General features: G+C 44.8%; 1 long non-coding RNA gene across 1 annotated transcript; it reads left to right on the forward strand.

Moving 5' to 3' along the window:
- Positions 1–1133: 1133 nt before the first annotated feature.
- On the forward strand, positions 1134–12456 carry LOC309342389. Its single transcript, XR_014156764.1, has 4 exons — positions 1134–1198; positions 3543–3730; positions 10105–10234; positions 12236–12456. It is a non-coding gene; the product is annotated as an uncharacterized lncRNA (long non-coding RNA).
- Positions 12457–13183: the final 727 nt, after the last annotated feature.

Below are 13183 nucleotides of genomic sequence, written 5' to 3' on the forward strand. Positions count from 1 at the left end.
CCATGAAGCTAGGTGATGTGACCACCTTAGGCAGCAAGATCCCCATGTAGATCTGTAGTCTGCCCTTGTTTCTGAAGTAGATCTTCACTCACCCCTTCTTCCCTGGTGACGGGGGGGGGGGGAGTGCCACTTGCTCGTTCGTCTCAGGTACCCAAATGTCTTGGGCCACCCTTGGACTTAATGCTCAGAGGTCATTACATGGAAGTGAATGTTAGCCTTGGATTATCCCTAACTAAAAACACCGCGAGGTCCTGTTCTCTTGCAGCATGCCGCAGGTTCCAGAGTGCGCAGCTATGCTCTGGCTTTCTTTGAGGAGAATGTGGCTCCTATTTACCCAGCATGCCGCACTCCTTAGAAAGACCTGGCCGTAAATGAGGGGAAGGGGAAGCTTCCGGGTGCTTTGGATTTTCCAAAATCCAGGTTCCCAGAACGGAAACGAGGCGTCTGTGTGTTTGGGGGGACTGCAGAGCGCCTGACATTGTGGGCCCAGCAAATCACGCAGCCCTTGGGAACCTCAGAAGATGTCCCATGCGCCAGATGTCAGAGTCAGCACATTCCAAAATAAAAGGGGGAATGCAATGAATAAGAAGAAGGTGGTGATGATAATAATAATAATATTAAAGACAAGAGTAAGATATTTAGTAAAAAAAAGGACAGCAATCGCTCTTCCTGATCGGTGCGATTTCTTCCCTACCTGCACCCCCCCCTTCCCCTCTTTCTTCTTTCAGCCAGACGACAGGCAATCATTTACATGAGGCTCTCCATTATACGCCGAAATAACAGTGCAGTTTTCATTAACAAAAGAGACTGCCTCTCTCCTCTTGGTTTGTGTTGTCAAGATACTTTAGCTGAAATATACAGCGATTTCCAACACTTACCCTGCTTGTCACACTGAGAGTGAAATAATGGCTGACATTAGAAAGATTATTTCTCTGCAATAAAATTACCTTTCACAACATATTTCTATCTAAGTGGAAATGATAGAAATCATAGATTCTATTTTCAAATGGAGGGACGGGGTGGAGTAAAAGGAGAAGAGAATGAAAGCAACAGGATTTCTCCCTCCACCCCACCTCCCCAGAGCCAGTCAGGAAGGCAGCACAGGGAAACGCAGGCTTGCCTGCCAACAGAGGCCTAAACGGAACGCCGTGGATTTGCCAAAAAATAAAGAGGAAGACCAAAAATGCTTTAATAACAGGTACAATAGATTCAAACGAGTGGCTCCCCTTTCTCACACACAGGGCAAGCTTAAAGTTTTGTGGGGCGCAAAGTGGGATTGGGCAATCCGTTGCAAAACTGACCTTATCGGCAGCTAGGAAAGTCTGTTGCAGGACTCTGCAGGTGTCCAGCCAATTTGCACCAGGAAGGTGACATCTGAAATTATATCTGCATAGCTTTTGCTGCTTAAGGCCTGGGATAGGGATGGGGGGGGGGGTGGCAGCAAATTTGATTTAGTTCACGTTTAAAGGCAGACCTACCTCATCTGCACTTTTTGAAACAACGCCTGAAACAAAACATAGTCACCCTTGGAAATTCCCCCAATTTTTTCCATGCTGCCAAGTACAAAAACGCATATGCTAGGGCAAATGTGCCTAAAAATACATACAGTTGATGATCATTTTGCAGGGTTTTTTGGTTCCCAGACCCTGTATGCATCAACAAAGTGCATCATAGGGTTGCCATATTTTGGAGGTAAAAAAAAGAGGGCACATTTGCCGACTTCTACTTCTAACTATGGATCGCTGTGATGACTCTACCCATGAAAATTACGACATGCTCTGGAAAAAGAGGATATCTAGCAAGTATGACGCCTTGTCCTGTTAGACCCCGCCCCCATTTCACCCTTTTTGTGACATATTTTGTGACATTTTCGGTGATTTCCGGGCTCAGCGCTGTGCATGTGTGCACAATCACACATCTTTAGGATGCGTGTCAATCGGTCATGGCCTGTACGTTGGTGATGACCACCAGTCTTCTAAAATGTGAGTTGAGCTTGCTTTAGGGTTTTCCTGAATAACGGAGGTATGTTTGTCAAGGAATCCCTGTTGGCTGCAGCTCTCTGTCCAAAGAGCCTGGCGCTACTCATGTATGAAATGGACCTCATTTCGAAACTAATCTTTAGTCAGACCAATGTCTGGATCAGACCAAGCACACATCTTGCCCAGCATTCAGTTCCTCAAATGCCTCTTGGGAAGCCCATGAACAAGGCACAAAGGGAGCAGTCTATTCCTTCCCAGAAACAGGTACTCAGAGATCCACTTGATCCTAGATCAGCCATCCTGGTTAGTAACCATTAGTGGTCCTCTTTTTCTCCACGAAATCTGTCTGATCCTCCTTTAAAGGATCAGTTCCAGTATTATGAGAGGCAGAGAAAAAGGCTTATTTCCATTTTCTCCTTATCATGCATAATTCTATAAACTATCAAAATGCCTCCCTTTAGTCATCTTTTTTCTAAAACCCAAAAAAAACCACAACTTCCCATATTTTTGCTTTTCCAGTATCTTTGGTCATTTTTGGTCATATTTCTCACATTCAATCTGGGACCACAAGTACCAATAAAACTGCTTTGGGACTGGAATTGGTTAGCCTCTAGTGAGTTTCCTTGAGGGACCACAGCAATTCCACCAGTGTGGCCATGTACCCTACTTGACAGAGGCAGTCCTCTATCTCATATGCTGCCAGAGAGGATAAACAACCCAAAGAAAGGAGAGCAGTGAGAGGGGGTTTAAATTTGTACATCAACCATTTGCACCCGGACAGTGGGATGTTCAGGCACATGGGACATTGAATCTCAGGTCACCTCTCACCCCCTATGGTGAGATGTACAGTGGTACCTCGGGTTAAGTACTTAATTCGTTCCAGAGGTCCGTTCTTAACCTGAAACTGTTCTTAACCTGAAGCACCACTTTAGCTAATGGGGCCTCCTGCTGCTGCCGCACCGCCGGAGCACAATTTCTGTTCTTATCCTGAAGCAAAGATCTTAACCTGAAGCACTATTTCTGGGTTAGCGGAGTGTGTAACCTGAAGCGTATGTAACCCGAGTTACCACTGTATTTCTATTTAAGCTGCGCAACTATTTCTAACTTGCATCTATAAAGATTAATTCACGTATGCACATTTCATTCATCCTTTCCCTTCCCCCTCATTTTTAAGAATGGCGCAAGTGGCTGCCGTAAATCACTTGTGCACGCACCTCCAGACTAGCATTCTGGAGAGCAGAATCTCTTCTGTCCCCCTCCAAGAGTGTTTTTTGCATAAACGAAGAGCAAATAGTCTTGGAAAAGCACCTCTCCACACACATCCACACCAGCCAGTCCCCAGGCATCCTTTTGAAGTTTAACCTGCATGAGGGGGAAATGGTTCTTTGCTCTGTTCAAATCTGACAACATTGCTGGCATTTTTCTGCAGCGTAAGAAGGCACAGTGTGTTAAAACTGCACATCCCTGCACCTCGGGGAAGAGATAGGGAGCCTACCTGCTCCTTCCCCAGCCACTGTTCCAAGTTCTCATAGTGTTAACTGTCTTCTCTTTAAATCCCTTCAGTTTTGCCTGCCACCGAGGGCGACCCAGATCACATTAGATTCCCAAAGCAAAGGGAACGGTTCTCATCTATCCGTCACCAAGGAGGCAGACAGGACCGGGGAACAACAAGGCATTTGTACCTGAGGAGGAGGACACTCCTGGGAAACAAACAGATGAGCCACCCCACGAATCCGAGCTATTCTCCAGAGGTAAACAGAACTGCATGAGAAACACACAAATTATCAGGGACATCTCGGTAATTCTCCCTTGCTTCAAGCTGCTGGTGAGGTGGGCTCGGGGTCTGAAACACTACATTGTCCCAGGGGTCGAGCGTGTGAGAATGTTAACCCTTGGAAAATAATGAGGATGTTGGGGGAAGGCAGGGGGAGAGGGGGGGGGGAGAGAGGAGGCAGGCCCCAGCCTCGCAGAGACCTGCCATTCATTTCACAACCACCACAACATGCTGAGCAAGCCCTTCCCAAACCACATGGCATTATGCCCAAAGGCAGAGGCATGCTTCTCTCTCTCACACACACACACGTTCCCCTGCTACATCTCTGTGATGTAGTGCTATATCTCTGTGATGTTACAGAAGGCACTGCCAGGCATAATGTGGGAAATAAATGGGAGTGGGCAAAAATAAACATATAAAATGACATTTTAGAAAAAACAAATGCACTTTAATTTTAGGAATGCATCGTTTTAGTGCTAACTATACTGAGCACTAAAATGATGCATTCCTAAAATTAAACAAAATTAGCAAAATGGTCTAATTGTGTCCTTTGGTATGAAGTTCTTCGTTCTGATCTGTGAGTGAAACAACTATACACAATATACTTATGTCAAGACCGAACCCCAGCACAAAGTATGCATTCCGCCTGTTGCTTTCATTGCTAAATGAGCTGCCTGAGCCATGGTACATGTGGGACTGCAGATCTTCCACAGGCAAACATATGTTATAATTGTTGGCATCCCTCAAGGGACACTGAAGTGCTTCTTCAAAGATGAAGTCAAACGCTGGAGAATCACAGCACCTGCTGTGGCTACAGAGACCAGTAACTCATAATGGCTGCCTCCCACATTGCTTTTGCTGCATTAGCCGCACCAAAGGGACCTCTCCAGGGCACAATCTTGGGCAGTGTGTGTGGAAGTCCTGGGTTGCCCGGAGGACAAGACCCCCCTCTCTCAGCCTTGCCGGACTGGTCCAAATAAAAGCAGAGCAATGTGTTTGGCACCAGCTTGGCTGCAGGAGTTGCCAGAAGGAGGCATACAAGATACCACCCAACTGTCTTAGGGACTCCACTATGGATTTGTGTAGCATTTTCTTCTCCTGCATCCCGCAAGGCAGCAGAGGTTTAGGATCAGAGTTTTCCTTCTCCTAGATGGGCTACCTTCCCAGGTGGATGAGCCCCAGTTGCCCCTCACTTCCCTCTACAGCACATGCAGAAACCACCTTCTTGACTGTTGGACCACCAAGCCAAACTCAACCCACCAGCTGTGAATTTTGGGGTGAGGAGTCTAAGAGCTTTCTGGAAAAGAGCTTTTGAGACAAGGTGGCTGAGTGGCTTCATTCTTTTCTGAAGCAAGGGGGGGGGGACCGCTTGTCATTGCTGCAGCAGTGTCTTGGCTTCCCGCAGGAGGTAGCTTTCTAAGTGGGAATATAATGCCTCATTGAGAAAAATGCTACATCACAAAACAGTGTTCCAGGCTGGAATAGAATGCACAGTAGGAGTGGCTCTACATCATGTAACACCATTCCCAGAGGGTATTGGTTCCAAATGCTGTGAGCCCCCTCCAGGAAGCCAAAAAAGCCAAGCCAATGAAACTCTCAGCTACCTATCTAGAATTGCTCCAATGTCTTTATCCTGGCAATATGTTGACTGTTAACTGCTTACACAGTACAAACTTAAGATTATGAAGCCTGTGATGCTTAGTTTGAAATATGGATTACAAGGTAGAGTTCATTCAGCTGGTTTTGGTGACAGCCATGGAGTAAATCCAAGGAAATTAATGGACTTTCCCCTCATGAATTCCATGTCCTATGTCTCAGTTGGTGATATTGTACTATATAATAAAATAATATATATAATATATATAATAAAATTAAGAGGCTGTCGTCATGCTGTAGTTCCTGTGGCAACCAACAGGTAGCCACAGAAACTCCAGCATGAAGAAAGATTCATATGTGAGCACACAAATGGTATGGGTGGCAGCCAGCCAGGTCAGCTGTTTAAAAGTGAGAGCCACTTCAGAGTGTGGTTCGACAAACCACTCTCTGAAGTGCCTCTCCCCCACCCAATAAACATCGCTGTCATGGCAATTAACAGAGTGGGGAGGTGCTTCAGAGAGCGGTTTGCCAAACCAATCTATGAAGGGCCTCCCACCCTCCTTTAAAAAGGGGTGGAATGGGGTAAATTGTGAATGGAGGTAGGCTTGGGGCAAGTAGGGAGGGTTTGGGTGAGCTGGGAAGGGATGGGGTGCAGCAAATCTGCATTCAATTTCCTGTATCTTTCACTAGCTCCCTCACATTTTGCTTGCCTTTTTGTAAGGCCTCGTGGGACAGCCACTTTGCTTTCTTGCATTTCCTTTTCATTGGGATGGTTTTCGTTGCTGCCTCCTGTATAATGTTACGAGCCTCCATCCATAGTTCTTCAGGCACTCTGTCCACCAAATCGAAATCCACCAAATCGAAATCTGAGATATTTTGTTCAAGTTACCGGGATGAAACTTGATCTTGAAAATATGAAGAATTTTATTAAAATTTCATGCAATAAATATCATGTTACTGGTTTCACATCTTCATCTCTTTTTCCTTTTTCATTTTGCTATATGAATCTCTAAATAGTTTACACTGATGATTCTAGCTTGCTAACCCAATCATATCATTCAATTAATGAGTTCAGTTTCCATGACTTGTGAAGCAATTTGCAACATCGAATTGCTGAATGTACCCCTGGTGAAAATAACCTCCCACCACCTTGCAATTAACAGAATGTTCAGGTCAGTTCCATAATTCCATTTTGTACTCCCATTACTGTTTATAAAAGAAGAGCAGTTTCTGCAGGAGTAGAAACGAGCACATTTCCTGCCACTGCTCTCAAGAATGATGGTGACTTCTGTGCTTGTTAGAAATCATTTCGATAGACCATAATCCAGGGAGACCAGGTGGCACTTTAGCTTTTGTTTTCCGAAGGTTAAAAAGGAAAACTATTTCATAGGTTGTAGGTTAAGGCTGCAACCTTCAAACCTTTCTTTTGAGGAATATTCCATTGACATTCCATTCCAGGATCAGAGTGCACAATACAGTTTGGCTTGGCCTCATTTTTCACTGAGTTTTTGGAAATATGTAGAATCGTAGCACTGATAGGGATCTTGAAAGCTCCTCAAGTCCAACCACCATCCAAAACAGGAAATCCACTACCACAAGTTTTGCCCAGTCTTTTGGAACGTATTCCTTGTAGCCCCACCCAAATCATATGTGGTCAGAAGTGATTCCTGCTGAGACTTTCTAAGTAGGATTAGAGACTTTCACTTAGAGTGGCCATGTATCCTATTTTGCAGAGCACGGTCCTCTCTTGCAGCAGTGGCTAGCTTGCGGCCTCTGGATATTGTTGGACATGGTGATCACATCTTAGCTCTCCCCGTTCTCTTGTCTGAAGGGTTGTCCTGTCCAAATCTGGTTTAATGCTAAAGATCTATACGAGCAAGTGTGGTCCTTGCAGTTGCCCACCCACAGTTAGCAGCACATGCACAGCAGACTGAGAAGGCCCACAGGTCGCAGTCTTCCCCATTAGGGTACTATGTATTGCGTCTCTATTTAAACTATAGTAACAAAACATTTCTAATTTTTGCATCGATACAGATCCATTGGCACATGCTAATCATATGCAGACCTGTGTCCTCTTTCTTCAGAGACGCCAGGAACTGAGCCAGAGGCCCTTTGAGTGCAGATCATACGCTGTGCCACTGAGTTGCTAAGCTAAATAGTACAACAATAAAATAATATTTGGAACAAATTACTCCATTATAATTAGGCACAGATAAGTCCTGATAGCTTCATTTGAAACTGAGACCTTGGGCTTACCAGAGTATCAGTTAAAACACTTCCCCTAATGCTTTTGATTCTATCTCTTCAGGGGAACATGGAAATAGCTTTGCTGCAGGAAAGCTGACATTGACTAAGCACATGGCAAAGTGTGCTAACTCTTCGCTTGAGCAGGTGTAAGAAGGGAGGTCTGCACACTCTGCCAGTAAAATATGGGCTTCTACTGCCATGCAGATACCACAAGGAGCATCACAATAAAGCATGAATCTCTCTCTGTGTGTGTTTCATTCACTGGACACAATCCGATGGAGATTGACATTCATGCCACCTGCATTTGAGTGTCACTGCCCTACCGGCTATCTAATCAAGGCTTGTTTGCACCTCTTAAGGTTATGTTTCCCCACCTCCATTTTGCAAGCGGGGCATCTTTGTGATTCAGATCCAAATCTGATATAGACTTTGGACATTCCGAAGTCCAAATTCGCTTCCCACCACTACCACCCCATCACTTTTGCCTCGTAAGACTGCTCAAGAATCCTACATCAGTATCCTTTTTGAGGTGAGGGAAGCAGAACTGTTCACAGTATTTCAAATGTGGTAGCTTGTGGACACAAAGAGTGCGATCCATTTCAGAGGCACACACCCCACACCAAGATCTTCCATTCTTGCATGCCTGATATGAGAGCCTGCCCAGCCCATCTTCCAGTTCCTTGACCCTACCTCTTTTCTTCCTCTTCAGTAGTCTGTGCCTCTTCCTGTGCTTTTGTTACATGGCTCCCAGCAGAATTATCTTCATAAAAACTGTTTGATTAAACAGGCTCTCTCAACAAACAGGAGGTGTGTACAGCAAAACAGGACAAGAGTATTAATCAGAGAGTAAATGTATGGAAACGGTGCACAAAAGCCAAGCAGGTTGGTTTGTTTAGTCTTCTTTCACTGTTGCGCATCTTCCTAAATCTGCCTTTCCTGTCTGAGTCAAGGTATTGTGCCCGACGGTATTGTTACCTTCAAAAGCCAAGGTCAGGTTGAGGTAAAGCTCAGAAAAGATGCAAGGGTAGGCAGCTCTATTCTGCGACGGGAACTTTTGCTGCAAGGTATCATCCCGAGGTCACTGGTTTACACCCTCTATGATTTTCGTAAGTTCCTTCATTAAAAATTGAGGGTCGACCACAGTACAAAACAGACTGGCAAGCTGGCTTGAAATTTCTATCAATAATGGATCAGTTCCTCTATACTGATTTCTTTCCAATATGACCCTTCGTTATTTTTAGCACAAAAGAGAGTGTATCTAAATACACAACACTGCTGAAGAGAGAGGGCAGAAAGAGAAGCCATCGACTCAGCTGAACCACCATCTTCCTGAGCTGCAGACTGTCACTGTCAAAGATGGTGGATCTGAACTCCAAGTACAGGGAAGACATTTCCATTTAAGAAAAAAATAATTCAGATGCTGAGTTACCCTGGGTTGGCTAAGTACCGCCTTTTCCCTCCAGTTGTATTGGACCACAACTCCCACCAGCCTTTGCAGCACACCCTATGGTTGGGGATGATGGGAGTCTGAGTCCAGCAACATGCACAGGACAATGGGTCCCCCATCCCTGCCTATCCACTGAAATATCCACTGAGACAAACAATAGAGGAGAATTTGTGCAATAAATTCATAAAACAGCCATGCATGATCAAAGGGGATTGGCTGAACTTTCACATCCTCCCACAAATCCCTCAGACTTGGACTACACCAAATATCATCCAGTTTCACTTTTCAAATGATAATTTATTGATCTCAATGTGTTTGAAATATTCCCTGAAAGACATTTTCCCTGTCCTGTAATGTGATATTGTTTCTTACCCCAACCACTACTTCTGTTGTTCTGTTCACCTTCTTGTGTTAGTCACATGGGTGAGCTCAACCAATCAGGAGTTGTGCATTGAATGAGGTGGCATCACAATGCCATGCAAGCAACACGATTTAGCCATGTGATAAGTCAAGTCAATAGTGAGTGATATCAATCAAAGGAAACGTAACATTTTCACATGGAATTGGGGGCTAACCATAAAGGGGGGCATTGTTTGAAACTGCCACAATAAATTGTAAGTTGTGTTATAATGAAGGTAGCTTAAACACTGAACTGTAGCGAATGGAATCAAGGAAGTATTCAGACAATGCTCTTCTTGCTCACATGCTCAATTAGATAATATTTTATCTATTTTATTTTATTTCGATTTGTATCCTTCCCTTCCTCCAAACAGAGCCCAGGGTATCTCAGCAAGCTGTTCCAAATCTGCTGAAACCAACAATCTTTCAACTACTAAACAATGTTTACATGGGCAAATACAACGTGTGATCTGAGTTACCATAGAATTGCCTGGCAACCACTTTGCAAACCCTTCCACAATTATGCTCTGGCCTTCATGCAAGTGAAGCCCCCCCAACCAACCAGTAAATGCACCAATAGATTTTTTTTCCTGTTGGCATCTTGTCTCTTTACCGCAGATGCCCCCTGCTACAAAGATTTCTATAAATATTTACACCCACAGTGAGAAAATGCCCATACGTTGTATGCTAGAGGAACTTCAGCTGACCTCGAAATCTCCATTGAATTGAGTTTGCAACGAGGTGATCTATTGAGGCTTGGAATCATGCAGAAACCTGGCAGGTGGATCACAGGTAAATGCTAATAGCGAGGGCAGGGTTGCCTCTTGTTTTCTTTATAAAATCCTTTGTTGCTTCTCTCTTGTTGCTTGGTTTCTCTCTCTCTCCCCCCCCCCCATCCATCTCTTCTTCCTCGTTTGTTCTGCTTCTCATGTTTGTTTCGGCCCATTGCCTGACCTTTAGGCATGTGCCTTGTTCCAACTTGATGTTACTCTCCCAGGGAAATGTTCTGCTCGTTCCAGATGGGATTTGTGTACCTGAAAAGGGACACTAGGTGAAAGAGTCGTTTTCAAGGGTGTAGAAACTCGGGGTTTAGAATTTCTCAGCATGCAAAGTGAGGGTGGGGAGGAGGACATTGATAGTCTTGTTTTGCTACAATTGCCTTCGGAAATCAAAGCGTGTGCAATAAAACAGCCCTGCAATGAAGATATCCTGGTGCAAATGCGGTCATAGTTAAACTGAACAGCATACATTTTTTAAAAAATAAAATTTGTATTGCAAGAACTATTGCTTTTTAATCGCATAACTTGGTTCAGGCCTTTCAGCATCAAAAAATAGTTTGGATCGAACTTATCCCAAACACTCCCTCAAGGACTGACTGTGTCTAAGGACCGGAGCATCACTTAGTGCATTGATGTGGGAATGGTGCACCCAAAATACTAGCCAAAGGTTTAATGCTGTAGCATAGAATATTGTGATGTCATATAAGGTAAAAAGGTAAGGGACACCTGGACGGTTAAGTCCAGTCAAAGGCAACTATGGGGTTGCGGTGCTCATCTCACTTTCAGGCCAAGGGAGCCGGCGTTTGTCCACAGACAGCTTTCTGGATCATGTGGCCAGCATGACTAAACCGCTTCTGGTGCAATGGGACACCAAGACGAGTGTCAGAGCGCACGGAAATGCCGTTTACCTTCCTGCCGCAGCGGTACCTATTTATCTACTTGCACTGGTGTGCTTTCAAACTGTTAGGTTGGCAGAAACTGGGATGGAGCAACGGGAGCTCCCCCTGTTGTGTGGATTCGAACCACCAACTTTCCAATCAGCAAGCCCAAGAGGCTCAGTGGTTTAGACCACAGAGCTACCCGCGTCATATATACTGAGGCAGTTCTTTTCAGTTATCAACTGTTGTGTGACTTTTAACTGTGAGAGCAGCAAGTGTGTTGTGTTATGCTGCCACCTGCCTCAGAGCCAGTCTGTAAATATTAGTTTCAGATACAAATTCACGTAAATATGTTTCAGTAACATAAGTATTACCTACCTCTCTTATGGGACGCGGGTGGCGCTGTGGTCTAAACCACTGATCAGAAGGTTGGCGATTCGTATCCCCGCGACGGGGTGAGTTCCCGTTGTTTGGTCCCTGCTCCTGCCCACCTAGCAGTTCGAAAGCACGTCAAAGTGCAAGTAGATAAATAGGTACCACTCTGGCGGGAAGGTAAACAGCGTTTCCGTGTGCTGCTCTGGCTCGCCAGAAGTGGCTTAGTCATGATGGCCACATGACCCGGAAGCTGTATGCTGGCTCCCTCGGCCAGTAAAGCGAGATGAGCGCTGCAACCCCAGAGTCGTCTGCGACTGGACCTAACGGTCAGGGGTCCCTTTACCTTTTTACCTCTCTTATTCATTCAGTCTGACAAGAGCAAGCACAGCAAGTAAAAGTCATATGTTATTTTTCAAACCTGGTTTTTCTAGGGGGTGGGGAGAGAACTTTTCAAAAGGGTCAAACAACCTAGGGCAACTTCCGCACAACATTGTAAAGTATAATTACTATAACTGGCCCAGACTGTCTGTGGTTAGAGAGATGTGGTTTCATTTTATCAATAAATGGAAAGACTGAACAAATGGGGCCTGCTCACTTCTCACTTCAACTATGTATGCGCCAGGTAAATCCAATGCAGACTAGTGTTATTTGCCTGGAAAGAAAAACTTGCAGAGCCATTGCCAATGTGTGTGGACGATATTGAGCTATAGGAGATGGACCAATGGTCTGACTTGGTATAAAACAACTTTCTATGTTCCCAGGTTATAAACAACCATAGCCCCAGAACCCTATTCAGGGAGAGAAAGGAAAAAGAGTATATGCAACACCTGTTGGTTACTGTAGGAAGAACGATGCCTCTGCATTGATCAAGCTTGGCAAAAATGAAAAATGAAAAAATCCTGGGCCTTCTGCTGAGTCAAGAGAATGGTACCTACGTCATGGTTCTTGTTTAAAAACCAATTTTTAAAAGTTGTAAAAAATGTGCATTGAATGTGCTTTAAATGTACAGTGTGGATGTCACCTATGGATCACATCCTGCCTCTTCTGTTGCTGGGCCCTCTCTGCCAGCCCATCTCTTCCCCAAGCGAAAAGGACTTAACTTTGGGAAGAGAGGCAACAGAAACTAAAGTGATCCCATTGGCGCAAGATTGGCCCTGCAGGTGGGCCAAAACTCACTGCAGTCCCCCCCCCTTCTGGGTTGGCAACCACCCCTTTAATTTCCCAGAATGCCCCGGAATAAGGCTAAATAATGATGCGACATTGTGCCCATGGCATTCTGTGGCAACCAAAATGGCAGCCCTCAGGTGGGAGCAGCCGCTGTGAACTTTGTGTCCCTTGACGTTTGCTACAAGCACATGCGTTGAAACATGATCTGCATTTACCAAGGTCATATATTAGTAGTAGTAGTAGTAGTAGTAGTAGTAGTAGTAATAATAATAATAATAATAATACAGTGGTACCTCGGGCTACATACGCTTTAGGTTACATACGCTTCAGGTTACAGACTCCGTTAACCCAGAAATATTGCTTCAGGTTAAGAACTTTGTTTCAGGATGAGAACAGAAATTGTGCTCCAGCGGCACAGCAGCAGCAGGAGGCCCATTAGCTAAAGTGGTGCTTCAGGTTAAGAACAGTTTCAGGTTAAGTAGGGACCTCTGGAACGAATTAAGTACTTAACCCAAGGTACCACTGTAATAATATTTTATTTA

This window comes from Podarcis erhardii (genome assembly GCF_964252035.2).
Source record: "Podarcis erhardii genome assembly, chromosome: 5".
NCBI lineage: Eukaryota > Metazoa > Chordata > Lepidosauria > Squamata > Lacertidae > Podarcis > Podarcis erhardii.